Source organism: Hemiscyllium ocellatum, chromosome 17 (assembly GCF_020745735.1).
Source record: "Hemiscyllium ocellatum isolate sHemOce1 chromosome 17, sHemOce1.pat.X.cur, whole genome shotgun sequence".
Taxonomy (NCBI): Eukaryota; Metazoa; Chordata; class Chondrichthyes; order Orectolobiformes; family Hemiscylliidae; genus Hemiscyllium; species Hemiscyllium ocellatum.
In genome coordinates this window covers 78,378,166-78,404,426 of record NC_083417.1, presented here as the reverse complement: position 1 = coordinate 78,404,426, position 26,261 = coordinate 78,378,166, and positions in this window count along the sequence as shown.

Sequence of the window (26,261 nt, the reverse complement as noted above, 5' to 3'; positions counted from 1 at the left end):
AAGCAGTGAGCTCAGCACTGATTCTTTCAGCACACCACCGGCCTCAGTCTGGAAAACAATTTGTTACCTTCAAGACAATTTTATATCAATTAGTTAACTTTCCCTGGATTCCATGTGACCTAACCTGTTTTCGATGAGGAACCATATTAAACGCCTTGCTGAAGCCAGTGTAAAAAAAGTATACCACAGTGCCTTCTTCAATCTTCTTTATCACGTTCTCAAAATACTCAAACACATTAATGTGTCATGATCTCCATCGCACAAAACCATGTTGACTACCCCACATCAGTCCTTGTCTTTCTAAACGCACGTAAATCCTATCCCTCAGGTACCCCTCTAACAGCCTACACTACACTGATATTAGGGTCACTGAGTCGATAATTAATTGTGTTTTTGGATCAATGTTCACTTTTCTAGTCCCACTGCTCCACTGGTCACGAAAAAATTCAATTATAATTATGTTGGTGATATGGCCAATGATATAGTTCTCAGAGAGTGTCAGGGTCAGTGCAAGGAACAAGTCAGGCAGATTTTTTGATCTGCTCCAACAACACGTTTACGACTAAAACAAAGTTACTCAAACTATGATGAAAAGAAGAATGATGAATGGATATTGCAAATATGTGTATTGGTATTTCCCGTTGAAAAATACTGAGGCACCAAACATACACACGTGTTTGATAACAAACTGGAAATGAAAATCTCTGCGATGTTAACTTGAAAGAGCTTTGTCCAAATATTACTGGAACTCATGACAAAAGGAAAAATGAGAGTTTGGCCCAAATGTTATCCTACTTGTACACTCAGAGAGTCCTACAGCATGAAGACAGGCCCTTTGACCCATACTGGTCCCTGCTGACATAAATGTACATCCACGCTAAACCTATTTCTCTGCACTTGGCCCCTATGCTTCTGAACCTTTCCTATCCATGCATTTGTCCAAATGCCTTTTAAGTATTGTAAATGTAAATGCCTGAACTACTTCCACTGACAGCTCATTCCATATGCGTACCACTTTCTGTGTAAAATTTGCTCTCTTGGTTTCTTTTATTTTTTCCCCACTAAACGTAAACAGATGCACTCTGGTCCTCGATTCCAAAACTCTGGAATAAAAAGATTGAGTTCATTCAGTATGTCCATGCCTCTCATGATCTCGTACAGAATATTTTTAAGAACCCGCCCCCACCACAACCCCTCTCCCCAACCCCCACCCTTTCAATTTCCTTTGCTGTAAAGAAAAATATCCTTCCTTGTCCAACCTCTCTCTGTAACTCCGGCTGTTGTGTCATATCAACATACTTGTAAATTTCTTCTGCAATCTTTCCAGTTTAATAAAATCCTTCCAACAGTAAAGTGTCCAAACCTCAACACAACACTGCAAGTGCAGCCTCGTCCTGAAACGTGCAACATAACTTCCCAACTTCTGTACTCAATGCTCTGACTGATGAAGGCCAGTGTGCCAAAAGACTTCTTCACTTCCCTGTCACCCTGTGACTTTACGTTCAGAGAGCCGTGCATCTGTACTCCAAGGTCCCTCTGTTCCACTACACAATTTAATGTCATACCATTGACAATGAAATTCCTGCCTTGATTTGACTTTCCAAAATGTAAAACTCACACTTATCTATATTACACACGTTTCCCTATTTCTCAGCCCACTTCCCCAGCTACTCAAAGTCCTGCTGCAACTTCTGAAAACTTCCCTCACTGTCATCAGCAAATTATGTTAGGCTTACTGGTTTATATTTCCCAGGTATTTCTTTCCTTCCCTTCTTGAATAAGGGGCACAGCATTCACTACCATCCAGTCTTCTGGGACCTCACCTGTAGCTAATGATGATGCCAAAATATCAGCCAGTGTCCCTGTAGTTTCTTGTAGTCCCTGTAGTCCCTGCTATGTTATTTGATACATCTGGTCAGAACCAAGATTTTTCTTCACCTTCCTACATTCTAATACATCCAACACCTCCTCTACTTTGATTAGATTAGATTAGATTAGATTAGATTAGATTAGATTAGATTACTTACAGTGTGGAAACAGGCCCTTCGGCCCAACAAGTCCACACCGACCCGCCGAAGCGCAACCCACCCATACCCCTACATTTACCCCTTACCTAACATTACGGGCAATTTAGCATGACCAATTCACCTGACCCGCACATCTTTGGACTGTGGGAGGAAACCGGAGCACCCGGAGGAAACCCACGCAGACACGGGGAGAACGTGCACACTCCACACAGTCAGTCGCCTGAGTCGTAATTGAACCCGGGTCTCAGGCGCTGTGAGGCAGCAGTGCTAACCACTGGATATGGACTGTCACCAAGATATCACCACTAACTTCCCTAAGCTCCCACACCAAGTCTTCAAGTATTTCTCCACATTAAACACAGAGGAGAAATATTCATTGAGAACCTTGAGAATTTCCTGTGGTTCCGTATATCCATATCGTCTTTGGTTATTGAGGGGTCGTATTCTCACTGCAGTTATTTTCTTTTTTTAAATATACTGAAACAACCTGTTTGGATTCATCCTGATCTTCTCAGCCAAGTCTATCTCGTGCCCTCTTTTCGCCCTCCTGAGATCCTTCTTCAATAAACTCCTGTATCCCCTGTGTATCTCCAGGGATGCCTTTGATCCCATCTGCCTGGACCTAAGCCACCCCTCTTCAATATCCCTTGTCTTCCAGGGCTCCCTCCTCATGCCAACCTTGCCCTTCACCCCCATAGGAACATATAAACCTTGAAATCCAGCCATCACACATTTCAAGGCCTCCAGTTGTTGGAGGTCCTTTCGCCTGCAATCAATTTACTCCGAACAACCCCTGCAAATTCCTGTCTAATTCCATCAACATAGACCTTGACCCAAGTTAGAATTGCACTGTGTACCGTTGTGTCTCTCTCCATAACTATTTAAAGATTAATAGAACAATGGTCACTAGTCTCAAAGTGTTCCCCCACTGTCACCTCCATCACCTATCCCGTTCTTTTTGCCAAGAGTCGGTCGAGTTTGCCAATTCCCGAACAGGTCCTTCGCCATACTGCATGAGGAAAGTTTTCTCAACACACTTAATATATTCACCCCATCTAAATCCTTACTTCTGTGTCAGTCCCAGTCTATATTCATAAAATTAAATCTCCTTCGATGAAAATTCTATTGCCCTTGCAAGTCTCCCCAATCTCTCTATATATTTTTGTTACTCTAACTCCCATTGACTATTTGGGGGTCTATAGTACAACCGCAATAATGTCATCATCCCCTTCTTATTTCTTAGCTCCACACACAAAGCCACACTGGATGATCGTCCAGGTATTTTATCTATGATCATTGCTGTGATACTCTCCTGCATCAAAAATGCAACTCACCCTCCGCTCCTTCCACCACTACTATCCCACCTAAAGCAGCTGGGCCTGATGCATTAAGCTGCCAGTCCTATCTCTCCCTTAGCCATGTTTCTGTAATGGCTATAACATCCCAGTCCCACGTACTTATCCATGCCCTGAGTTCTTCGGCGTTATCAAGCAGCCATCTTGCATTGAAACAATTGCAATTTAATCCAACAGACATTCCTTGCTCTCTGTCATGTTCCAGCCTGACCTGTCTCTTCACTTTACTGTTTCCAATTACTGCATCTCCTTCCAGCCTCACACTTTGCACCCTGCTGTTGATGATCCCATACCACCCCCAAACCCAGCCAATCTATTTTAAACCCTCCCTTGTAGCACTGGCAATCCTTCCTGCCAGGATATCGTCCCCTGCCTCCAGTTCAGGTATAACCGGTCCCCCTTGAATTGGCCACCTCTGCCCCACAAAACTTCTTAATAATCTAAAGATCTATGTACTTATTTTGCCCAAATTCTTTAGCCACGCATTCATCTGCCATAACGACCTTTTCTCACTCTCACTAGCACATAGCACTGGACGTAAACCGAAGATTACCACTGTCATCGTCCTGGCTTTTATCCTTTTTCATAGCTCTCTGTAATCACTCTGCAGGACCTCTTCACTATTTCTACCTCTGTCATTTTGTACCAACATGCACAATGACTTCTGGCTGCTCCCCCACCCCAGTGAGAACGTTCTGCAGCTGCTCTGAGACATCCTGGACCCTGGGACTTGGGAGGCTACACACCATCCTGTATTCCCATTTGCAGGCACAGAATTTCATGTCTGTTCCCCTCACTATCGAGTCTGTATAATTACTTCTGAAGTTATTCTACTCGCAGAACCTTCTGCTGATGGGATTTCTTCCTGAAACAGTTGGAGTTAGCTAAACCCCCATTGATTCAAGCAGGTGTGGAGGTTCCAAAGAATCCTCATCAAGAATCCTCCATGAGCGATAAAACAGACTGGGCTTTTTTTTTAGCTCGCACGTGATGAGGGACAGGGAAAGAGAAAGGGAGGAACAGACTGTTCCTTCTTAGGTAGGTTACATTTTTCCATCCTAAGTTGAATCAATAATGTTATCAGAACTCAGAGTGGACTATGTCTGCTCTCCTTGAACATTGTCTGAGCATTACGGCTCCATCACATTCCCTGATCCACGCAGGTGCTTCATTGCTGCTGTCGTACACAAAATCATTTCATTAACAAATAATTACCCTCTTTTGGATGTGAAGATGTGTTTATATGTACCTGCATAAAAGAAAAATAAAATGCTTAATGTATTCACAATATCTTCATTAAAATGAATGTCTTATCTTAAACCAATACAGAAATTTCTGGAAAAGCTCAGCAGGTCTATCAGCATGTCTGAAGAGAAATGAGAGTTAACTTTTCTGGTCCAGCGACCTTGCCTCAGAACCTAGCTTATTCTCAAATTACATCCCCAGTTTTCTTTTCTCCCACACAAGAGGAAATATCCATCAGATATTCACCAGCTATTCTCTGCTCATGATCGTATATGGTCAATAAGAACATCTGTCATTCCCAGGCCTGAACTGTTAGTCCTTCATGACATAATGCGTACATCACTAGGCCGAGTGAAGAGAAACATCTTTGAAAAATTTGACAACCGTTTAGCTTTTTTTCAGTTTTGGGGATCATAACTTCAAACAATACATCAGCTGTGATCTCAGCAATGCCCTGTACTGATGCAGGAAAACATCGCTAAGATCAGACCCGACGCACTTGCATTTCGTTTCCATTCCAAATCAGTTGCTGCATCTTCACAGTAACTTGATGTGCTTCATGTGCTAATACACACAAATCCCTCTGTACCACCAAGTTCTGCATTTTGTCTCCATTTAAATTATTTGCTGCTGTTTTGCCATTTTCCCAAAACACAAAATTCCAGTCACCCACATTGTACTGATATTCATTTTTTCGCAAGTTTACTCGCTTCCCTCCACTATCTGTATCCTATTGCAGACTCTCTGCCTCCACTTGACATCTTATTGAATGTTTATCCTGGTGTATGAGCAAACTGAGCTCCAATATACTCAGCCTCTTCATCGAAGGAATTAAACGAGAGTGTATACTGTTGATAAACCCACACTGATCCTCGAAACAACTAATTATCAGAACTCTGTATTTCAGGTTAGCTAACCAGGGCTCCCCTGTTCTTGTGTAACTGCCCAGAAAGGTTGTATGGCCTTCTGCTGTGCGGTGTAATTTAGTCAATGATTTGAGTGACTATATTCTACTCCTGTGTAACTCCATAGAGGGACAGAATTGCCTCCTCCTGACTCATTATAACGATTCTGACTAGCTGAAAGGGTTCTTCCTCTCTCTCTCTCTCTGTAACAGCCTCGAAATGTGAACTGGGAGGACCACACGTGGGATAGCAGCAGCAGTAGACCATTCGGTCCCTCCAGCCTGCTGCACAATTTAAAGCATCATGGCTGGTCTGACTGTAGCTGACCACCACCTTTATGTCTGTTCCCACTAAATACTGACTCTTTTATCCATCAAAGTTCACTTAAGGTCAGCCTTGAATATCTTCAATGACCCAGTCTTCACTGTTCCCTGGGGATGACAGTGCTATAGATCGCACAGTCTGAATGAGAATGGAACAACGTTATCTCAAATGTTAATGGGAGACTCTTTAATTTGAAAGTGTGTTAACCTCACAGCAAGTAATCTCCTCTTTTCAGAAATAAGGGCAAAACAAATGGGAGGAGGCATAGACCATTCAGCCCCTCAAACATATCCCACAGTCCCATTGACTGTCCAGTAAAATATTTATCAATGTCAGCCTCCAATGCACCCTTGAGAAAATATTCCTGGCTTCTTAAGAACATACAGCATAGGAAATTGAAACATGGCCATTTCACCCATCAACTCGACTTTGCTATTCGGTGCTGCCTGACATGTTTCTCAACACAATTCTCCCGCCTTCTCATTGTAACGCTGGATCCATGTTTTAAAAACACGACTTTGTCTGTGTTGGTGTGTGTGTGTGTGTGTGTGTGTGTGTGTGTGTGTGTGTGTGTGTGTGTGTGTGTGTGTGTGTGTGTGTGTGTGTGTGTGTGTGTGTGTGTGTGTGTGTGTGTACATCTGCTTAATGGGAGGAGACAGGGTGGTGGTGGAGGGTGGTGTGTGCGCGTTTCTGTGCATATCTATTCATTTCTGTTTAATTATCGGCACAACATCATGGGCTGAAAGGCCAGTTCTGTGTTGTACTCTTCTATGTTCTATGTAATGGCAGGAGACACAGAATAATAATCTGTTGATACATCACATGAAGGAAATTGGTGACATTGAAATGAAGCCATCATCATTAATTATGAAAAGTCCATCTGCTTGCCTCTTGTCCTTTCGAGAAGGCAATGGGTCATTCTTCCCTGGTCAGATTTCTATGTGACTACAAATTCACAGCAATGTGTTTTATTATTTATTGTCCTGTGGAACAGCTGAACCAGCCACTCAATACAAGATCGGCAAAATATGTTGGCCTGACCAGGGCTGCACACATGTCGTGAGGGAAGAACAAAAGGAAAGGTAGGTCCCTTTCTCTGGCTCTTTCCTGTATGCCGTCAGCTCATTTTCATTCAGGTAGATGACCATTCCCCATTTTAAGTGCATTCTTTCTTCGTCTCTCCCCGAGCATGATGTTCATCTCCATCGGCATCTCTGGTGCTGCCTGTATTGATGCTGACATACAGATGGAAGTAATTTCTTAATTCCATATCAGTTGCGGTGCATCGAGAAGGAATGCGTTTTTTTTATGACAGCAAGAAAGAAACGGAGGCGTGTAAGTGTGGAAAAATAGTTACTGTGATCAACCTTGAGAGTGTTGTTGAGGTAGTCTTTGGGATATTGTGGACTGATTTTTTTTCTCATTTATAAGGAATGATCACCTTGCCACAGAGAGAGTGCAATGGAGTTTCACCAGACTAATCCCTGGGATGGCAGTACCGTCAGGGGTGAGGGGAGATTAATCTCTAGTGCTGTGTGAAAATGAGAGGTGTTTGCATTGAAACTGGGGGGGGGGGGGGGGAGGCACAGTCACTCACGATGTACTAAACAGACACTGATACTGTGATAAATTCCATTGTTGTTTTTTTTTACTCAGCTTATTCAACCTTCGAATAAACTCTCCCCATGTTAATACAGTGCAGTTGGTATGTGATCCTGCACTGAATGTCACGTTCGCCATAATCCGACTGCAGCCACAATAGTGTGGCTGTTTTCATTCGAAAACAGTTTACTATTCCCACCAGCTTCTGGGTTCACGGAGAACATGGACATGTCTTCTCGGAGATGAAAGATGCCTTCTTGAGAATAGACACAAAACTTTTCGCTTCCTTCCTCAATGCCAGCAAACCACATTAAAGTGTCATGTGCACCACAGGCAAAGGAGCCACGAGGAACATCGTGAAGCCGTCTCTGCGTGCAGTCTCTGCTCCATTAGTTTGTCATATTGGAGCATCAATGACACCCTTCTATTCCTGGATAAGTCATTCAAGGGGTTGGACGGTGTCAACGTGGTTCCATGGAACAAGTTCAAACGTTTTATTGAGCTCTGCCTGTTCCTGTTTAACAGCCTGATGTGTTGATCAGACCCCTTCTCTTACTGTGGAACAAGCAAAATGATTGAATGAGCTGTCCTTCTTTAGATTAGATTACTTACAGTGTGGAAACAGACCCTTCAAGTCCACACTGACCCGCCGAAATGCAACCCACCAAGACCTATCCCCTAACACTATGGGCAATTTAGCACGGCCAATTCACCTAACCCGCACATCTTTGGACTGTGGGAGGAAACCGGAACAAACCCACGCAGACACGGGGAGAAAGTGCAAACTCCACACAGTCAGTCGCCTGAGATGGGAATTCAACCCGGGACTCTAGCGCTATGAAGTAGCTGTTCCACCCACTGTGCCACCGTGCTGCCCAAACTTTTTGTTCAATAGTTTCGATGTGATGAACGGATTCTAGATATTCGTGTGCAACAAGATTGAGGTGCTGAATGAGCTCCTCTTTTAATTTTGGAAATGTGCTGCATCTGGCCACCAACCACAAACATCTTCCATTGTGCTCTGAAAGACCCCACCAGAGGGCGGTTACACCTGATCCCCATTAAGCTCAAATAATTAGGTGCTCCCAATGACATCCTCAGTCAAATACTGCCTTGATATCAAGGCCACTTACTCTTCCCTGAGCCCCTGTGTTTGCCTCTTGTTTCAATCAATCGGTGATGGTGTATGCATAGGGAGTGATTTCCTCTCACAGAGGGACATCAATGTCAGGAATTATCTGGGCAAGAGGGTGAGGGAAGCTGCATCACTGAAAGCATTTACACAAGAGGTAGGTAAGATTTTTGACCTGTCAGGGAACAGAAGGGCGTGAATAATGATGAATTAAAGAGGACTTAATGGGACTCGGCAAGATGGCGGGTGATTCTCTTGAACTGCTGTGGACAGCTCGGCTTAACAGCAGAGGCCAAGTGGTATTTTTTGCCATCCCTGGCCAAGCTATGTGGTGGAAATATTAGCTTAAAACCTTACAGAACACATATGTTATAATATTTGGGAGTCAGAAGGATACCAAAAGGAAAAGGAGCAAGCAAACAGCAGCAGGGAGGACCGTCCCTGCAGCACCAGGCACTCCAGAGACGGCAGCAGCAGCAGCAGCAGCCTCTGCGAAACCCGCCACACCACCCCCCCCCCACCCCCAACGCAGGACCTAACAGACTCACATGAATTGGCTGCGGCGATGGAGAGAGTTTCCTTGAAAGTTAGGGCCGCGACTAATATGTCGTTGGGGAGATTCGTGCCCAGGTCCAACCGATCGCATCCATGCTGCAAAGCATGAGCTGGAGATGCAGAGCCTGGGGAGAGGCTGGAGGAGGTGGAGAGTCGAACTAAGACCTCGAAAGCTGTGAAAGAGTCTTCATCCAGTCGGTTCCAGGTGCCGGAGCAAGAAGTGTGGATCTTGCGAGACCAGATCGATGACCTCGAAAATCGAGCTCCTGAGGATAAATCTCCGAATTGCCAGCCCCCCTGAAGGTGAGCAGCCAATCAGTTTCATTGAAAGCTGGGTATCAAAGTTTTTGGGCTTTCACAGCAAGTCCAAAGGGCTTATTGGGTTACAGTGCACAGGCCAGGGTCCGTGCAGCGCCCCCACTCGGTCCTAGTGTACTTCTATTCATATAAAAACAAGCAATAAGTCATAGACGTTTCAGATCCTTGGGAAAACATTTGCAGGCGCTGCTGTACAAAGGGTCAAAAATCATGTTATTCCAGGATTTCTCTTCAGCTGTTATTCAATAGAGGAAATCCTTCGATGAAGTTAAAACGAGACTGAGGAACCTGTGCGTCCAATACTCGATGAGATACTTCGCAGTACTTCGTTTCAGCCACGAGGACTCAGTTTATACATTTGACTCAGTGGATAAGGCTAAAAATTTTAAAAACTTTAAAATAGATGGATTGGCCTGAAAAATACGGTTAATGTATGTTCTCTTTTCTATTTTTTCCTTCCTTTTTTATTCATTTCTTTCTCCCTAATAATTTCCTTTTTGGAAAGGGGACAAAAGACTTTGGAATAAGTTGTTACTTTATTTTAATAACTAGGTTTTCTGGTGGGAAATCTTGTGGATGTTCTTTGTTGTCTCTCCCCCTTTTTTTTGTTTGTTCTGCTTCTCTTTTAGTCACAAGTAGGGGTGGCATGAAACCAGGGACGGGTGGAGTGCTCATCCTGACTTTGTCTTTTTTGGCCTAAGGCTGGGGCACAGTCCGGGTTTGAAGGAGTTGTAAAGGAGGGGATGGGTAGGGTGAGTGCCCCCTCTGGGCACGGGCAAGTGTGTTCCATTCAAGGTTTTATAGTTGGTTTTCTTTGTAGTTTGTTTGGTAGGAATAGTTGTTCATAGTTATGATAGAGTAGTTTTTGTATATATAGTTTTTCAACTATGTGAGTCTTTATTTACTTATGCTCGGCGCTTTGTAAGCAGGGTTCTCCCTCTGAGGGGGAACAAGATTGTCTGAAAGAGGATATGGCTAAGTGTCTTATTAAATGGATCACCTGGAACATTAAGGGAAGTCATTCGCCTGTTGAAATGAAAAAAAACGTGCTTTCTAGCTTTAAGAGGGAAAGGGTTAATATCGCTTTGTTGCAGCAAACCCATCTTGATGTTAGGGAACACCTGAAATTACAACAGAGGGTTATGACCAGATATTCTTTTCACCCTTTACTAATAAAAGCAGGGGAGTGGCGGCATTTATCCAGAAAACTCTTCCATATACATTATTAGAGCCAGTGAAAGATGAGCAGGGACGGCTTGTGATACTTCAAGCCCCGATACATGGGAAGGAATATGACATTTTAGACGCCTACTGCCCTCTAGTTCATCCCCTCAAATGTTTGATTAGTGCTTTCTCTAATTTGAGTGCTTTTCGAACACGGCACATTATTATGGGGGGAATTTAATTATCTTTTGGATTGACAGTGGACAGAATGCCTTGTGGTCCCCCAGCTATTTCTTTAGAAAACAAGCAGGTTGTTGACTTATGTGAGAAGTTGGGGCTGGTGGATATTTGAATATGTCTTCACTCTACCAGCAGGGACTTCACCTTTTTTTGCAAACCCACATAAATGTCACATGAGGATTGACCTCTTTCTGGCTCCCTCGGCTCTTCTGGATTCGATTATGGGTTGTAAAATTGGGAATATAGCTATCTCTCATCACGGGGCAGTATATTTGGAGATAAAGGCCAAGAGTGAAGGGGGAGGTTTGCAGCATCGGCATTTGGGCCCTTTTCTCCTTAAGGATTCGCAATTTTAGGAATGCTTTTTGAAGGAGTTGCAGGAATTATTGACTATCCACTCAGGCATGGCTAATAGTCCGTCTATGCTATGGGAGACTGCTAAGGCCTTTGCTAGGGGATTAGGTATTTCCTATTTGGATAGCCAGAAATGACAGAAGGAGGAACAGCACCGTCTACGTGAGATGCAGTTGAAAGCTGCGGAGGCAGCACATTTTGCACAGCCTTTGGTCACTAACCTACAGCAGATCACCGCCCTTCGGGCTGCCTTGAATTCAATACGGGCAAAAAACGGAAAGAAAGAACTTGCTTTTCCGAGACAAAGGCTGTTCAAATACGGGGAAAGGCCAGGGAAGTTTTTAACATATCTGATTCGGAAAAAGCATGCTCCCCAATTCATTCCTACAATCAGAGACAGCGCTGGGATTCTTATATACTTTGCTAAAAAGATTAATGGGGCTTTTCAGTGCTTTTACATTGAATTGAATCGGTCTAAAGGTTGCGAGGACAGCATGGCTAAAATGGAAACTTTTATAAGAACCCTGTCCTCCCAGGGGTAACCTTGGAACAGGCCCCATGACATTTCGGGAAATGCAGGGGGCAGCAAGGCAAATTCAGAGTGTGAAAGTGCCTGGCCTTGATAGTCTACCGGGTGAGTTTTATAAGGAGTTTATGGGGATTCTGTCAGGGCCGATGTTAGAGATGTCCAATCACTCCTATGTGAATGAATGCCTATCACCATTTTTGAGATAAGTTTTAGAAGGGGAAGGTTGCTGAGGATTGTGCCTCATACAGGCGCATCTCCCTATTCAATTCAGATTGCAAGATTCTGTCCAAGATCCTGGCGCTGAGACTGGAAATGGTGTTGCCTCATATTATTGAAAAAGACCAGACAGGCTTTATAAAGTGCCGTCGGTCCTCTCATAATATTAAAAGGTTGCTGAATGTAGCCCAAGTTTGTCAGCAAAGATCGATTCAAGGGTTGGTGATTTCCGTAGGTGGAGAGAAAGCATTCGACTGGGTGGAATGGGCGGTTTTTAAATGTCTTAGAACAGTTTGGGTTCGGTGAAGTCTTTGTGAGGTGGGTGGAGGTTTTATATCGCCACCCTTTGGCCGCGGTAATCACCAATGGGGTGAAGTCTGTGAATTTTACGATTGGTCGGGGTAGTTGGCAAGGCTGCCCCCGCTCACCGTTGTTTACGGTGGTGATAGAGCCGCTTGCAGAGGCCATTCGTCAGAACGTCCACATAACCGCTCCGGAAGTGTGATCGAGGGCACACAAGATTAGATTGTATGCGGATGATGTCCTTCGGTTTTTATCGAACCCGATGACCTCCGTACCTCATTCGATACAATGTATCAATTCATTTGGGGCTATTTCAGAATATAAGATTAACTTTGCAAAATCAGAGGATATGCCATGGGGAACCTCATGGATGTGCCAAAAGTTGAAGGTGGCCCTAAGTTCCTTTTTAAGTGGTCACGGGCAGAGTTCCAGTACCTAGGCATTTTTGTTACCTCCAAGTTTGATCTGTTGTTCCGGACTAACTTGGTTCACTTGCTCGACAATATCAGGCGAGATCTTCAGAGATTTGAGGCTCTTCCAATTTCATGGCTGGGCAGGATAACTCTCATTAAGATGAATGTTCTTCCTCATTTGCATTATACCATGTGTATGCTCCCTATATTTTTCCCAGGTCAACGCTGTGGAAAGTTATGGGGTGGTTAGGTTCCTTTGTCTGGTATCATGGCCGGCTCCTCATCAAACTTACTAACTTGCAATTGCCACGTGGAGGGGGAGGAGTTGATTTCCCAGACATCAGTAGGTATCAATGTAGTTCCCTGCTGTCCTGCATGTACGAATGGATAGGTGACGATCCAAACTCAATCTGGCTGGATATTGAGGCCTCCCAAGCAAATTGCCCTCTTATTAATCTGTTCATCATGGATAAGATGAGGAAAGTTATGGACCACTTCCGGAACCCCATTGTGATTATTAGTCAGGGCTTGGAGGGCAATGCATCAGAGTGATCTATGACTTCGCCATTTAAACATATACTTGGCACGCCAGGGTTCCAACCAGGGATGATGGACTCAGGGTTCAAACTATGGGCAGCGACAGGAGTTTCCAGTTTGGGAGACTTATTTGAGGGGGAGGTTATGATGTCATTTGAGCAACTGAGCTACAAATACGGGTTGCCCAGCAGAGACCTTTCTGTTTTTTTTCAGGTTAGCGATTTCATCCAGAAGAAGACTACGCTTCTCACTAAGCCCTATAAGCCCGATACAGAGAGGTTATTGCTACATTCCACAAGCACCCTTTCGGTTAGTGCCCTCTATCATCTGCTGTGTGGCAGGTCCTGGCAGGATATTAACCAGTTATGTGAGGTCTGGGAGGAAGAGCTAGGAGTGCAGATTTCTTCTGAAACACGGGAGAACATATGGGAGAATAGTCAAAAGATCTCAATATGTACCAGGACATGTGCTGCACAGTTAAAAGTTCTGCACAGGGCTCATCTGGCACCAGAACATCTGGCGAATTTTAAAAATGGGCACCTTCAGTTTCCCCCAAAAGTAAAATAAGTGTAAGTACACTTACCATTTCTTCTGGGCATTCCATAGGCTTTGTGTTTACTTGAGCGCTGTGGCAGGACAGATATGGAAGGTATTGAGAACTGATGTCAACCTAGACCAGATATCTCTTCTCTTAGGTCTACCGAATTTACCATCTTTAGACTGGCATGAGAAGAAACTATTTAATATTCTTCAATATTGTGCACAGAATAGAATTCCAATGAATTGGGTGTCTGAGAACCAACCGGGCTTGCTGGGATGGCAGAAATAAATTATGGAGGACATTCTCTTGGACTTCTTTTACAACCATGGTGCAGCACACAACAGACCATTTTTATAAGGCATAGCAGCACTACTTGAGTTATTTGGAAACGTATTTGTCAGTTGAGTTAACTATGATGTTTGTTTAACCAGAATGGTTAGATTTGTTAAACCCTGGGCCCTGGAGGAGGGTCTCCTGAGTTAAGATGGATATACACAATGCTCCTGTTCCTCTGTTTGGGAGCTTTGCGCTGAACATAGCTGTTTTGTATTTTGTGATTTTTTTTTCTTTTGGTGTTGCTTTGCACAGTGTTAGGGTTTGTTTTGCATTAGATGGTAGGTTAATAATTAGGAGACAAATGTTGTTTTGTAATTTGTGTTTTTTTTCTTGTTATTATACCGCTAATGGTTATTGATTGTATTTTACAATACGTTTATATGTTTATAAAGTTAAAAAATGCTACCAAAATAAAGGAAAGATCTTGCCGGAGTTATGTTGGAAGATATTTGAATTTTGGAGAGACTAGAATATGTCACTTTCCAGTGATGTTAGGATCAGGAAGGTAGTACAGAAAAAATCAACCTGATAAAGATCTGGTCGGGGAGACAGCACATCTGATATGTGGATCATTGGGATTCCCGGGTCAGTAGGACCTGCACAAGGAGGACAGGATGGACCTGAACTGCAGCAATCTCCGATATTGGAGCGTTGGAATTCCCGATTCGGTAGGATATACACAAGAAAGATGGATGGACCTGAACTGGCAGCAATCTCCGATATGTGGATCGCTGGGTTTCCCGGTTCCATAGGATATACACAAGATTCTAGATTAGAGTGGTGCTAGAAAAGCACAGCAGTTCAGGCAGCATCCCAGGAGCAGGAAAATCGACGTTTCAGGAAAAAGCCCTTCATCAGGAATGGAGGCAGAGTGCCTGCGGGGTGGAGAGATAAATGAGAGGAGGGTGTGGTTGGAGAGAAAGCAGCAGAGAGTACAATAGTTGAATGGAAGTGGGGATGGAGGTGATAGGACAGGGAGGAGGGTGAGGGAAGGTGCCAAAGAGTACAATAAGTGAATGGGGATTGGGATGGAGGTGGTAGATCAAAGAGGAGGGTGGGGCAAGGTAGAAAAGAGTATAATGGGTGAATGTGGTGGGGATGAAAGTCAAAGACGATGGGGGAGTGGATAGGTGGAAAGAAAGATAGGCAGGTAGGACAAGTCATGGGAACAGTGCTGAGCTGGAAGTTTGGAACTAGGGTGAGGTGGCGGAAGGTGAAATGAGGAAACTGTTGAAGTTCACATTGATGCCCTGGGATTGAAGTGTTCCAAGGTGGAAGATGAGGCGTTCTTCTTTCAGGCGTTGGGTGGTGAGGAATCTGCGGTGAAGGAGGCCCGGAACCTCCATGTCCTCGCCTGAGTGGGAGGGGGTGTTGAAATGTTTGGCCACAGGGCGGTGTGGTTGATTGCAGCGGGTGTCCCAAAGATGTTCCCTAAAACGCTCTGCGAGGAGGCGTCCAGTCTCTCCATAGTAAAGGAGAGTGCATCAGGAGCAACGGATACAATAAATTATGCTAGTGGATGTGCAGGTAAAACTGTGATGGATGGGGAAGACTCCTTTGGGGCCTTGGATAGAGGCGAGGGAGTAGGTGTGGGCGCAGGATTTACAGTTCCTGCGGTAGCTGGGGAAAGTGCCAGGGTTGTTGGAGGGTGTCGACATGACCAGGTAGTCAAGGAGCGAATGGTCTTTGCGGAAGACGGAAAGGGGTGGGGAGGGAAATATATCCCTGGTGGTGGGGTCCGTTTGTACGTGGCGGAAATGTCATTCGATGATTCGGTTTATGCGAAGGTTAGTAGGGTGAAAGGTGATCACCACGGGGGTTCTGTCCTTGTTATAGTTGGAGGGGTGTGGTCTCAGGGTTGAGGTGTGGGATGTGGACGAGATGAGTTGGAGGGCATTTTTAACCAAGTGGGAAGGGAAATTGCGGTCTCGAAAGAAGGAGGCCATTTGGTGTGTTCTGTGGTGGAATTAGTCCTTCTGGGAGCAGATGGGGTGGAGGCGGAGGAACTGGGAATATGAGATTGCATTTTTGCAGGAGGTAGGGTGGGAAGAGGTGTAATCCAGGTAGCTGTGGGAGTCGGTTCGTTTGTACCACTCTAATCTAGAATCTGGTTTCCAGCATCTGCAGTCCTTGTTTCTACTGAGGATCTACACAAGAAGAATGGGATGGGCCTGAACTGGCAGCAATCTCCTGGCAGGCAGGTTTACTATTACAACTCAGGAGGTTTTAAATTAATGTGGTCGAGGTGTCGGGGTTGGCGGGGGGGTGGTGGCGAGGGAGAGAGAACCAGAGCAGAACTTCGACAATACAGTGACTGAGGAGGAATTGGAGACTTAAACGAGTGCAGCTAAGATCAGCAACACAGAAGCAGAGGGCACTGAACACAATGGGACTTGCAACCTGAAGTGTGATTAGTTTCATGTGAGGAATCCATCAGGTCAGAACTTGGAGCTTGCGAGAGAACATATAATAACAATGTCCATATTACAGAGATTTCTTTAGCGAGGGACAAGAGAGCAATCAATCCAGTGGGTCCAGAAATAGTTGTTGAATATGCAGTGAGTGGCTGGAGACAGTTGTTTAAAGTTAAATAATCATTCAGTACTCTGTCGAAATCGGACCATGTGTAATGCAATGTACAGATTGAAGTGACAAAGGAGGAAACTCGAATTGTCTGTTTACAATATTTTCTGATTTACTGATAGTCTTTTGTAATCTCCTGTCATCGGAAAACAGCAGCGCAGAGTTTACATCAGAGAATTTCAAACCAAATATCACGTCAGTATCTGATATGTTTGGCTGAAGTGTATTTATTTCAATGCAAGGATTATTATGGGTAAACAGATGAATTTAGAGCCTGAATCCGTACATGAGACTACGATGTTGGAAACGTTATAGAGACTTGGTTGAAAAAGGGACAGGACTGGCTGCTCAACTTTCCAGGGATTTGTTGTTTAGAGGGGAAGGGAAAAGAAAGGGATGAGCTGCATTACTCATCAGCAAGAATGTTACATTTGCACTTAGAGAGGGCGTACTGGAAAGCTCATCTATTCAGGCAAAATGAATAGAGCTGAAAGATAAGATGGATGCAAGACTGTGTTAGGATAATACTGCAGTCCCTCCAACAGCCACCAAGAGATTGAGAAACAAATATGTAGGCCGATTACGGAAAAATGTATTTAAAAAAGAGTTGCCATAGTGAGTGACTTTAACATCCCAATATTGACTGCGACTCCCTTAGAGCAAGAGGCTTAGATGGGGTAGAATGTGTTAAGTGCATCCAAGAACATTCTTTGCAGCGGTACGTGGATAGTCTAACTACAGGAGGAGCCATACTGGACCGCATACTAGATAATGAGTCTGTCCAGGTGACTGACCATTCAGTGCAGATCATTTTGTAAACAGTAATCACAACGCCCTCAGATTTGAGAAAGCTACGAACATGGACTAAGTCAGGACCTTGTGGAAGTTAATAAATTGGCAGAAGGCAAATTACGTCAGCATCAGGCAGAAACGAGGGGCTATTAATTGGGAGGAGCTGCTATCAGGCAACTCCACATTTTGAGTGATGGAACTGTTTATTAAATACTGATTACAATATCGTCTGGTGAATGTCCTTCCAACTGCCCGAATTTTAATCTATTTTGTTTGAACAGATATTTCCAGGACACTACATGTCAGAAAACAGGAAGAGATAATGGATGATTGTGTACTGTGTCCTTCGCAGGACCAACTTATTTCTCCAGGCACTAAAAGTCTTTATTGTGGGTCAGAGAACCTCAAAATTAATACAGCACAGATGGAATAAATTCAGCCCATTGTACATCCACAAACTCTCCAATTGCACTATCTGAAAGCAGAGAGAGTTATTTGAGACAGACTGAGAGAGAGCGAGAGAGAGAGAGAGAGAGAGAGAGAGAGAGAGAATGACACAAAAAGAAAGAATGTGAAGGGAGATCAACAGAGCGGATCGAAAATGGAGCGACAGACTGAGTAAGAGGAACGGGTGTTAGACGAGAGTGAAGCTGGATAGATCAGGATACCGCATGAGAAAAATAGTCAGAAGACGGAAATTTTATTTAGAAATTCCCCTGGACGGCATGCACTTTGTCTGGTGCCATCCCCTGTGAGCACTCTGCTGATACTGGCTGTCTTCCCAGATCATTTATCACCAAAAACATCACAGAGCTGGGTTGCTGACAGTTAAACAGAATCCAATGGACCAATTGATTGGTGCCAGGGAGAAGGTGGATTAACTTAAATAGACTGGGCAAACAGCAGTAGGAACTGGTAACACCCCGGGATACTGTGTGTGGGACTGGACCAGAGAATCTCAGTGAGAGAGATCACTGACAGAGGGGAAGTCAGCATCTCAGCTGTGGGCCGAATAATGATTGATAAAGTTTGCACAACACGTCCATGGTTTTGTAATTCACATTTCAATCTATTTAGCTCAAGGTCATGACTGTATTTTAACAATCGTATCTGTTTGTATTTTCCAGATTTTGGATTGTACGAAAAGTCACTTTGTCCCTGTATTTTGTGCTGCATAAGCATATTTTATTCCGGGGGAAGAAGGAACCTGTTCTGATGGGATGGTCTTCATCTGAACAATGATGGTACCAGAGTCCGAGCAAATCATATAAATTGGGCTGCGGACAGATCTTTCAACATTTTTTAAATTGGTTTTGGGTGGGGTTTCAGTTATCAGGGAAATTAGAAAACTCAAATTGAAAGACAACATAATAGTGAAGAACGTAGGAGGAGTTATTAAAGCCTGTAGCACTGGCACAAATAGGACAGAGTGTATTGGAAGTGTAAACAATCAAACTTCAAGCACACTGGACAGACAAATGACACTGAGAGGAGGGACGGTTAATACAGGACTGCGAGTGTTATATCTGAATGCATGCCGTATAAGAAACCTAGTAAATGGGCTTGTGGTACAGATTGTAATTGGCAGAGACGTGCTGCAAGGGGATCAGGATTGACAGCTGAATATTCAAGGGCATACATCCTTTCGAAAGACAAGTGGAGTGGGGGGAGAGTTTGCCTTATTAGTAAGAAGCGACCATGGCTGACTAGGTTAAAAATCACACAACACCAGGTTATAGTCCAACAGGTTTAATTGGAAGCACAATAGCTTTCAGAGCGACGCTCCTTCATTAGGTGTTTGTGTCGAAAGTCAGGGACAGAATAAAAGCAAAAGAGCAAGCGTATAATGTGACGAAGGGCAGAGGAAAACCAGATAATTTGGAAGCTCACAAAGACCAACAAAATAATAAATACGGAAGGGGAGATTAAATATGAGGGTAAGCTTGCCAATTAAATCAAGGAAAATTGTAAGATTTTCTTTAGATTTATAAAGGGCGAAGGCGAGACAAAAGTGATCATTGAGCTGCTGGAAAATGGAACTGGACAGACAGTAGTGTGGGAGAAAGAAATTGCTGAGGACATAAATAATTTCCCAAAAATTCAAGAGTGTGAAGGGCCAAAGCTCAGTACGTCACCCATCGCCAAGGCAAACAGGGTAGAAAAGCTAAATGGGCTGAAGATGGATAAATTACCTCGACCAGAAGGACTAAACCATAGAGCTCTAAGGGAGAAAGTTCAGAGGTAGTGGAGGCGTTAGTGGTGATCTTTCATGAATCATTAGAATCAGGGAATGTCCCAGAGGACTAGAATAACGCTAATGTAAAATCCTTGTTTAAAAAGGGAATAACGCTGAAGAGGGAAAATTACAGACCAAACAGCCTAACCTCAGTTGTTGTTAGGATCCTGGAACTTATCGGGAAGGATGAGATTTCTGAATATTTGGATGTGTATGGTAGTATATGGTGAAGTCAGCATGGTTTCATCAAGGGGGGATCATGCTTGACACATCTGCTAGAACCTTTTGAGGAATTAACGAGCAGCATAGAACAAGGAGAGCCAATGGATGTGATTACCCGGACCTCACGAAGGCCTTTGACAAGTGCCACAGAGGGCTATTGATCATGAGAAGGGCCCATGGTGACAGAGGCAAGGTGCTAGCATGCATAGAAGCTTGACTGCTTGGCAAAAAGCAGGTAGTGGGGATAAAATGGTCCTTCTCAGGATGGCAGCCGGTGACAGAATGTGTTCTGCAAGACTCAGTGTTTGGTCAACTTTTCACATTGTTCATTAATGATCTAGATGATGGAACGGAGGGCATTCTGGCTAGGTTTGCAGACATTATAAAGATACGTAAAGGGACATGTAGCACTAAGGAGTCAGACAAGCTGCAGAAGGATTTGGGCAGGTTAGGAGATGGGCAAAGCAGTGGCAGTTGGAGTAAAACATGCGCTAGTAAGAAATCATGCACTCTGGTACGAAGAATAGAGGCACGGACTATTTTCTAAATGGGGAGAAAATTCAGATGTCTGAAATGCAAAAAGTCTTGGGAATCCAGTCCAGGCGTCTCTCAAGGTAAACTTGCAAGTTGAGTCAGTAGTTAGGAAGGCATATACAATAAAGGTATTAGTTTCGAGATGAATTAAATATAAAAGCAGAGATGTTCTTACAAGGAACTAAAAAGCTCTGGTCAGGCCCACATTTAGATTATTGTGTGCAGTTTTGGGCCCTATCGCTCAGCAGATATGTACTGGCCCTGGAGCGTGTTCCGAGAATGTTCATTGGAATGCTCCCAGGAATGAAAAGCTGAACATATGAGGAACGTTTGAGGGCCTGGGTCGATATTCGATGGGGTTTAGAAGAATGAGCGGGATCTAAAAAAAACTTACAGAACACTGAATGACGTGGACAGAGTGGATTTTGTGAAAATGTGTCCAATTTTAGTAAACACTAGGGTTGGAGGCACAGACATAGACCACAGCGAAGAACTTTTAGAACAGAGATAACGAGTAACATCTTCAGGCAGAGCATTGTGAGTCTATGGAATTCACTGCCACAGACGGAGGTCAGGTCATTGAGTATGTTTGAGCCTGCGTAGGATAGGTTCTCGATTGTAAATTGGATCAAGGGTTTTGGGGAGAATGGGTTTGAGAAATTCATCAGCTTTGATTGATGTTGGAGCAGACTGGATGGGCTGAATGGCCAAGTTTCTACTCCTATGTCTTGTGGTCATATGGACTTTAGTAATATTGGCTCTCCTCAGTCCTCATTGTAGATTTATACTTGAATCTCTTCTTCAAATGATTTATGAAGAGAAACGTTCTAATACTGATGAATGGGCAATATCATGTTCCCTCACTCTCATCTCAGCCGTCAAATCCCCCAATTCCGTCGTTTTTCTGTCTCCTCCCCAATGCCATAATCACATTACAATTGAAGTCCAGTAAGTGGCACTTCATCACAGTTGGTTCGCTTTAATAAATCAACAGCATGACCCTCACCTATCCTCTCTGATCTTGGAGCAACAATCTGAATTGCATTTGTCAGGAACAATTCTCTGTAAACATATTCATGCCGTTTGTCTATTATAACCCCATGTTGACTTAGGCACATTTTCCTGTCAGATGATCGACTATAAAAGTTCTTTCAATATTTTATTTATATTGTAATAACTGATCACTAGTTGGAGATGTTACCAATAATAAACAGAGAAATTCAATTATGTTCTGACAATGCTCTGTCATTGCTCCCTTTTCCAATTCAGATTGAATTATAACACACAATCTATCTACTGTCTCCCACATTCAGTCCCTCAGTCATTCTCACATGTCCCACTCAGAATGTGTAACTTTTATATGTTATTTTGAAATTTACTAATAACTGTATTAAATTGAAAGGGGTTAATTGGAGCTATTTGTTCAGCGACTGTGATTAATATCTGTCGCTATGGAACCTAAATGTGTCACTGGAGGATTAGCCTCTTCTTCAAATAAGGAATGCTTTCGATGTGACAGCCCATTGTACCAGCAGGAGCATCACCGACAGCACAAATAGGGATCAGCAGCTCCAGAGAGAGGGGAAGGAGAGATCAGAATCTCAGAACATCTGACTGAAATATTCCAACAACGGATCAGAATCTGAGAACGTTAGACTGGAATATTCCAACAATGGACAGGAGTTTATCCAATGGTCTTTACTACCTTTCTCAGCCTTGGGTATCATTAGCAGCACGGATCGAAGATGTCCTTTGGATTATTCAAGGTGGTTACTATCCCATCCTCGCTATAGTTGGTGTTCCTAGTAAGTCATTCTCTTTTTGTATTAAACCGGGTTGAACTGTATTTCTGCTCATGTTAGGCAAATTTTGGAAAAGGGGAAATCAGTGTCTTCACTTACAATCAAAAAAAAAATCCCTTCGTGCTAAATTCTATAAAGCAAATTACTATTTATAAATTGCTCACTGATATGTGAGAAGGAATAGGACTGTTTTCAAACTCCATAATCCTTATAGTCCTGCACAGAACTACATTTCCATATCCTCTCCACTCACTAATCCTGTCCATTACCACCATTACGAAGCACCGGTCTACTTGTCAGCCTCAGTGCAACTTCTGAATAAACTTCTTTATTTGTGTCACTATGGAATCTGGATTCACCTGCTTATAGTCCCTTCTAACCACATGTCCATGACAAGATAATTGGACTTGAGATGTTTAACTTGTTCTCTCCATGTAATCTGCCAGGCAGGAAGATAGTGCATAGTGCTCAAGTCACTCGCTCTTAATGTAGAGGCACAGAATAATAATCTGTTGATGTCTCATGAAGCAAAATGATGCAATTTAAAAGAAATCACCATCATTTATAAGAAACAGAAACCCATCTGCTTGCGTCATGTCCTTTTGAGAAGGCAATGGTTTATCCTTCCTTGGTCAGGTCTCTGTGTAACAGCAAATCCACAGCAATGTGGTTTACTCTTTACTGTCCATCGGAGCAGCTGAAGCAGCCACTTAGTTCAAGATAGGGATAACATGCGCGTCTAACCAGGGCTTCATATACCTCGTGAAAAAGAACAAAAGGAAAGATAACTCCCTTCTGCTTCCTGGTTCCCATATTCCTTATTTTAGGTGTATTTCCTCCCATTGAGTCTGTCCCTGAGAGTGATGTACGCCTCAATAGGCACTTCTGGTGTTGGTTTTATTGACATACAGATGTATGGAAGTTGTAAACTTCGCATCAGTGGCAGTATATAGAGGATGATTTTTTTTTAACGCCATAAGAAAGAAATGGAGACGGCGAAGTGAGGGAAAGTAATTATTGAGATCATCCCTGAGTGTTGTGGAGGCATTCTTTGGGGTATTGTGCACAGATTTTCTCAACTTTATAAAGAATGAATTCCTTACCACAGAGAGAGTGCAAAGGAAGTTCTCCAAACTAATCCCTGGCATGATGGTACCATTAAAAGTGAGTGAAGATTAATCTGTCGCACTATGAGAGAATAAGATGGGATTGCATTGAACCTTCAGGGGGATGGACAATCACACATGATGTTCTAAACAGGCACTGATACGGTGACAAATCCCATGGCTTCTTGTTTTTTTTACTGATTTTATGAAATTCTAGATACTTTTAGTAGCTCTGAAAACATTCACCCCAACCACCCCACTCCCCATATCAATGAGAGAGCAGGAAATCCAGACTTTGAATAAAAACTCCACATATTAATACAGTGCATTTGGTGTGTGATCCTGTACTGAACGTCATGTTATCCAAATCCCAACATCAGCCATAATACCTTCGATCTAAAAGAGTTAACTATTCCCACCAGTCTCTGACCTCCACAGAGAACATGGGTCTGCCTTTCCGGAGATGGAAGATGTCTCCTTGAAACTTGACAGAAAACATCTGGCTTCCCTCCTCACTGCCAGCAAACCACGTTAAAGTAGCACATGCTCCATAGACAATGGAGCCAAAAGGAACATCATGATCTGCTCCTGTGATTTGTCATGTTGGAGCTTCCTGGATAAGCCTTTGCGAGGCTAAATGTCCTCTTCTTGGTCCCATGGAACAGTTTCGAGAGACGTTTGGGCTCCACCTGTTACTGTTCAACAGTTCGATGTGCTGACCAGACCCCTCCTCTTCCTATGTAACAGGCAGGTTTATCAAATGTACTGCGAAGCTTCCTGTTCAGTAGTTTCGATAGGCTGAATGCTAGCTCATATTCGTGTGTAACCAGCTTGAGATGCTGAATGAGCTCCTCTTTTAACTGTGGAAATGTGCAGTGTCTGGCTGTGCTGTTATATAAATGTTACCGACACTTTAACAGCACAAACCTGACTGCTGTCCAGGTCTTGCTACACATAGACACAGACTGCTTCAGGAGCTGAGGGGGGAAAATGTTCAGAAAATCGTGTGATCTTCAGAGATCATCCCCATTTCTGACGTAATGATGGGGAAGGACATTGATGACGCAGCTGAAGATGATTGTGTCGAGGAAGCTACCCTGAGGATCTCCTGTAGGGATGTACCAGGACTGAAAAGATTGATGTCCACCAACCATGAACATCTTCCTCTCTGCGATGGCTGACTCCCAGTGGAGAGATTGTAGGTGATTCCTATTAAATTTAATTTAGTCAACGTTTCTTGATACTATCCTGAGTCAACTCTAGCCTTGATATCAGGGTCTGTCATTCTTACATGAGCTGCTGTGTTCACATCTTTTTAACGTGCAAATAGGTTATTGTGCATGGTTGAGGAGTGTATAACCTTCTCACAGAGGATAGTGAATGTCAGAAATGATCTGGTCTAAAGATTTCGGGGAGCTAGATCATTGCAAGTATTTACAGATGTGGTAGGTGGGTTTTTGACCTGCCAGAGAATTGAAGGATGTGAAAAACTGGGAAAGAAAGTAGAGTTGAGAGCAACAGTGGATCATGCATAATTTTATACAATGGCATGGCAGGCCTGACCATCCGAATTACCATCCGATCCTGTTCCTTCTGTTCTCATATTCTGTAATTAGAAAGTTAATGGTTGTAATTTTCCTGAACATTCCGTTATTGAATGTTGCAGTTAGAGAGAACAAAGCATTTTATGAGTCATCTCTGGTTGAGATATGGGGACTGTATTCACAGTGAGTCTGGGTCTACACCATGACCAACAAATGAAGCACAAGTTACAGAGTGGAGACACTCTATACATAGACTAGAGGCGTCTTTTTTTTAAAGCCACGCCAAACTGTGTTTGACAATTGAGAGGACAGAAGATCCTGTATTAATGTGGATCAGGTATTTCCAGCAAGTGGCCTCTGTCTACTCCTCTACAGGAGCTGTGAGGGGCTGAATGGAATAGAGGAATACCGGACTGAGGAGCAGGAATAGGCCATGCGGCACTTTGTCTTGACTCTGCCTCGCACTAAGATCGTAGCTGATCTCATTGTGGTCTCAGCAGTACCTCTTCTGTACGTGCACCATTTTCCTACATTTACTTCTCTCTCAAATATTTAACAGACACAACTTTGAATAAATGTAAGCATCCAGGCACAACAAACTTCTGGGGAAAGGAATTCCCACTTGAACAGCCCTTTTAGAATTTGTAACTCGTGATCCAATCAATGTTGCAGGGCCAGTGTTTCCTTTTAAAGTCACACTGCTCCACTGTTTTAAAACAAATTTCAAAGCTAATGTTAGCCTGGCTCATCTTCTACAAAAATGTGAAACACACACACACACACACACACACACACACACACACACACACACACACACACACACACACACACACACACACACACACACACACACACACACACAGTTTGCATAGCACTTTCCTAGTTATGTAATTCACATTTCAATTTATATAGCTCAATATCAGGAGTGTATTTCAACAACCTTATGTCTTTGTACTTTGCACATAGTGGTGTGTGCGGAAAATCATTTTGTTCCTGTATTTTATATTGCATAAACCTATTCATTAATATCGTCTCTGCTAATTCCTCATTACAGATTTATTCTTAAATCTGTTCCTCATGTGAGTTCCTCGTGTCTGAATTGGGAACATTAACTCTTTTTTCTCTCCACAGTACGTCTCTGTGTTTGCTTCAGATTTCTACCATCTACAGTATTTTTGCTTTTGTTCGATGGAGAAATGCAGCAAATGTGACAGGTTTTTGTAAAAGCAGCCATGGTTCGCGGTTTCCTCTGGGTGATTAGGAATCTTGCCCGGCCACTTGTCTGAGTGCAGTGTCCCTGGATGCCCATTCCATCTCTCTCAGTCCCCTCAGTCCATCGTCACTAC